Below are 5,153 nucleotides of genomic sequence, written 5' to 3'. Positions count from 1 at the left end.
TCTGGCGTCCCTTTCATCTTGTCCTAAAGTAGACCCCAAAAGTAGGCCAAGCAAACTGCACCCCAGAAGTGCCTCTCTCTTCTTTGACTGCAAAGGGAACCTAGGGTGTCTGCAGTAAAGAGGTCAATGCCTGAGTTAAAGATTTAAAAATAGAGGAGCTGAATTCCCCCCATGTGGTTCAGATATGGGAGACAAAGTGAAACAGGTCAGAAAACGTTTGATGTGTTCAGTCTGGTTGGTTATTTTTTAGTATCACTGAGTCTGATTTCCAGTCACTGCGATTTCACAGCACTGTCAGTAAAATGATGACTAGGGTCCTAAATATGGAAGAAACTTTAATTAGCTATTGATACAGCAGAGCTCAGATCTGTGGAGATCAGAGTCCCTTTGTGCCAGGCTCTGTGCTAAGAAATGATGGGAGACAACACCAGTCCCAGCCAGCTTGTAGGCTGAACGATCAGGAGCTGGGAAGGGAAGAAATGCAAAGGAAAGTCACTCATTAATTTTGTGTGGGAAGTCAGTGCAAGATTGCACTGGTGAGTGCAGTAATATGGACTAGAGGTCTGAAAGAAATACATACTGAATTTTTTTCTGCCACCCCTGCCCTGTACCTGGCAAGTCCCAGGAAGGATCTGGCCTCTGGGAAGTGGCTTTCTTAAGGCTTCCTGGGGCAAGAGTGGTGTAAGAAGCCTCTTTAACTGTGCCAAAAGTCTGCACTGGAGGCCACGTGGCCACATACTGAGGAAGGGAACGAGACTGATGTGAGCAGGAGCTGTGGCATGAGCAGGGCCTGGCGAACAGCACGGAAGAAAACACAGAAGGCAAAGTGAGGAAGGGTTTCTGGGGTTGAACTAATGCTGTGAGGACCAGGTATGACAGTGGGGTGAAAACTGCAGAGAGGCTTACAGAAAACACAAGGACTTGATAGACCTTATGCAGATGCCTCTGGGAGCCTAAAGGAGTTAAGAGGTATGATGTGGTCAGAGCAATATGAAACAGGAGTTTTGGTAGCAGCACTTTGGCTGGGCTGGAGAAGGGCAAAGGGAGAATGTTACAGAGGAACAAAACAGTGGCCCTTGGTGGAGTGCGAGGCTACATTTTCAGGTGGGGCGGGGCTATGATAATGTTGGCTCTGAAAGCCAGAAACTCACCCACACACACCCACACCCTGCGCTTCTGACAGCATTTCCTTATGTCCTAGGAAGACTTCAGTTCAAAGCTCAAGCAGAGATGGAAGGTGCTTGGCTGCAGTGCCACATGACTGCAGGGTCCGTCCTCCTTTCAGAGCTGTGACACTGTCCCTGGCATCCCTGATTTACCCACTGCCACCAGGAGGGACCAGCGCCCATCCTCGCCACCCCAGGACCAGCCTCCTCACCAGACTGCTGGGTGTGGTCCAAACTCCAGTATCTGCTTAGAAATACAAATAAATAGAATAGTCAGCAGAGCAAGCTTCAGGACACCTGCACAGTAAGAGCCCTGCCCAGAGAAAGCACACTGAAAAATCCTTTGGTAGAGTAGGGAATTCAATGTTGGTATCTCATATCCTGAGCCAACACCATAATCACTAACACTGCAATAAGAGGGAGGTATTAACAGTGTTTTCTTAATGGGACCATGTGTGGCTTTTTAAATGGCTGAAAGTGAAACGAACTATATGGGATCTGTTGTGAATATATAATTATTTTTGTTAGTCTTGTTTCAGTGAAAACCTAGAATTCAATCCAAACTTTAATTTCTTATTTCTGATTTTGCCATGCAGAATCAAAAAGAAGAAAAAAATCTGTTATTTGTACAGACCTAAATTCTACCCTCCATATGCTGTAGAAAAAGTATAGCTTAAGAACAGCTTGTTTGATCACTCTCAAATCCCCATCAAACACTTGCTGCCTGGATTAGGGTCTCCCGATATGTAGGAGGTGTCTAATTGTCTTTCATTTATTTTGCAAGGATGCTTTTATTGTTACATGGAGTTGCCATCTGTCCATCTTGGAGATGAGAGTCCCAGAAGATTTTAATCCTCAATGATACAGCTTCAGGTGTCTCTCCAAAGGACAAAGATTGGCCTACTTTCATCCCTGTGGTATGTAGAGACTTCTCCATCAGGCAGGTTTTGAGTGGAAGACTCACCCTGAACTGCTAGATTGCACTTCACCTCCTCTGAGAAGGGGCTGTGTGAAAGATGGATTCATTCAGTCAGATGGCCAAATTTAGAATATCTGACAAATTTAGTTTTAGGTCAGATGCTTCCTTTTTTGTTTAGTTTCTTCTTCCTTACTTTAAACCTTTTTTTAAAAACTAAACCAGATTGATAATCATGCAATTTTTTTCTTTTAAAATGAGAATTTGAAATGCTTCATTTTGAAGATATCTAAGTAAGGTATTTAGACTAACTGGAAAATTTCCTTCTTTTGAAAGTCAAGAGCAATTAGCTAAACTGGAACCATATTCATGAATAATATCCATTCCAACAGAAAGATCATTTTCCACCAAATGTTACACATACATATGCACACACAAAGTCAAGTGAATCCCCAAAGCTGCTGCTTTATGTAAGACATATTTCCCTTCCTTCACTTCTCCATGGACGACTGCACGTGTGGGATTTTTTTGTAACTGGGATAATAATTAGAAGTAGCCTTCATCTGCGTGTTTTGTGATCTTTGCAGTCAGGACTACAATAAGCAGGGATGTGGTTTAGAGCAACTGCTGAATACGCCCTCCTGTTTGCATTTTACAGGTACCAGTGGGACCCTGGACTCCCAGATTAAAACCTGTAGCACTGGTTAGCTCAGCCTGCAGCTCTCCGGGTTCAGGCAACCTTGCTGTAGCCAGCACCAGCACCACCTACCCAGCAGAATAAACTTCAATTTAAAAAACAAAGGGAAAGTCACTGGCAGGAGCGATGACGAGATCCAAGGCTATCCACAGGACACCAGTTTAAATCTAGCCTGGGCTGGCAGTGAGCTAAAAGCCGCACTGTCTGACAGCTGTCCCTGACAGCGAGGGGGATTAGCTGTGTCAGCCTGGCTGGCTGATGGGCCAGCCAGATGGGCCTGGGCGGCAGCCCCATGGCACCGCTGACCTGGCCAGAGCCCAGCGTCTCACCTCAGCCAGTGTCCTCTGAAGCATCTTGGAATGGCTGGGTGGAGGGGGGGCTCTGCGGCCCTGCCCCCTGTGCCCCCATCCCAGATCTCAGGCTGGCTGAATTCAGATGCTGAAAAGTACATACATGTGTGAAGCAGGGGGGAACAAAACAGAATAAAGCATCATTAGAAGAACTCTCCACAGGAAAGATGAGGCAGATGGAGGATCACAAGAAAACTTTAATACTGCCTAATGGTCAAATTATTATTGCCCAAGCATTAGTCCTGAAAAAGTACATTTCTACCCTGACACCTTGGTAAAGCAGCACATGCCCTGATTTATGAAGGCATAATCAGTATATACCAGTACAGGGTTGAAAAGGGTGACTGAATTTGCTGATAAATCTTCAGCTCGAGCAAATCAGATAGAAATGAGACTGTAGGCAAAATTCTGCCTGACTTAAATTAGTCAGTTCAACTACAGCCTTTAAAATGGACTTTGCTGAAGTTGTCTGGCTTGTAAATCAGCATCCAAATGGCCCATATGCTTCTGCCATAGCAGAATGAAAGGTCTAGAAGCAGAAAGCTTCTAGACAACTTCTGTGCTGTCATAATGCTGAAATGGAACAGCAAAGCCTGGCTGTCTTGCAGCAGTGCAATGCGAGTCTGTTGCCACCAACCCTGGGCACCAGCACTGCCTGTCCACGGCAGTGGGAAGCTGATGTCGTGTGGAGGAATAGTGACAGAGCTGCTCTAAACTATGCCTTGGGAACACCCTGGGGACCAGACAATCAAGGTGCTCTAAATCCAGCCTGATGCTCCCATCCCTCACACCAAGCTGCAGCAGAGGCCCCAGGGGCAGATCATGTACATGGAGTGCTCAGAGCAGGTAGCTGGAAGGACGCTGCTGAGCTGTTCTCTAGCATTGCCCCCCTCCAGCGATCTCACTCCTCTGTGCCTCAATTGACTCATTTGGGCATAAGAATATTTAGCTCTCTCTAAGGGTTACTGGCAGAAGGATTTCATATTTACAGTGTTGAGGAAAGTGTTACGAAATACTTTTCAGTGAGCAGCTGGAATAGCATCCGTTTCAGATCTGCTTATTTTCTCTCTTGGCCTTCTGGAGAGTTATATGACAGTTTAATATTACCCATGACACCTGGCAGTGTTAAGCCAATTCTCATTTTATTCAGGGTCGATGACAGAGTTTGCAGGGGCCCAAGTTTTCAGGAGCAAAGCTCCAGGATGCCAGGAGTGATAGACTTCAGCCAGGTTCTGAGTTACAGACAGAGAGAAAGATCAAGCTCCAGCTCATGAAATGCCAAATAGGTGCAGGTCTTTGAGCTTCTTCCAGAGCATGAGGCCTAACACAGTTGCTTACTTTGCTTTTACTTCCAACCCGTCCTGCTCACTGTTGTACAGATCGTTGTTGGAGGAACAGCATCTCAGATGTGGCATTCTAAATAAACTCAATAGCATGGCTTCAGCCTTAACAGGGTTGAAGGTAGTGTACTATTCCTCATGCTTTAGCCATACTCTTACTATAAAGACATTTACTTGGTTCCCTGGAGAGAACATGATCAAGTTTTACTCTGAGATACTCAGTAAATGTGACAGTGCTAAATGGAAGGGGTTTCAGTCAAGAATAAAATCAGCTTTAGGCATGGCAAGGAAGAGAGAGAGAATGAAGCGGGGAGAGAGAACGAATTTATTACTACAGCTGATCACATATGCTGTCTTGGAGGAGATGCTATGAAAGACATGGAACATCATTTGCACTAATTAGAAGAACAGTGTCACCCCAATGTATAAATATTTCAGATTTTGACACATGTACTGTAGAGGTCATCAGCAGAAGGCCTAAAGAGAGGAACGTTACACAAGTGGAAGCAGCTGTTCGCACTCTGGTTTTCCCTGCAGATAATATAAATGACACTGATTGAGCACCATTCAGGGAAACCTTCTGAAAACAATTTAAAAGACAGAAGGAGAGAAGAAGAGGATGATCTCTAAGACAGTGAATGAGTTCAGAGGGAAAAGTTTACTGGTACCTGGGAATACGTAAGG

General features: G+C 45.1%; 1 long non-coding RNA gene across 1 annotated transcript; it reads left to right on the top strand.

Annotated features, from left to right (window-relative positions):
* The first annotated feature begins 1,225 nt into the window (after positions 1–1,225).
* Positions 1,226–3,276, top strand: LOC141923817 (uncharacterized). The gene is made up of 3 exons (XR_012623405.1): positions 1,226–1,470; positions 1,951–2,083; positions 2,741–3,276. It is a non-coding gene; the product is annotated as an uncharacterized LOC141923817 (long non-coding RNA).
* The last annotated feature ends 1,877 nt before the right edge of the window (positions 3,277–5,153 follow it).

The sequence above is a fragment of the Strix aluco genome, chromosome 5, assembly GCF_031877795.1.
Source record: "Strix aluco isolate bStrAlu1 chromosome 5, bStrAlu1.hap1, whole genome shotgun sequence".
In the NCBI taxonomy this organism is placed as follows: Eukaryota; Metazoa; Chordata; class Aves; order Strigiformes; family Strigidae; genus Strix; species Strix aluco.
The sequence above is the reverse complement of the archived record's forward strand: the minus strand, read 5'-3'. Positions and strand labels throughout refer to the sequence as shown.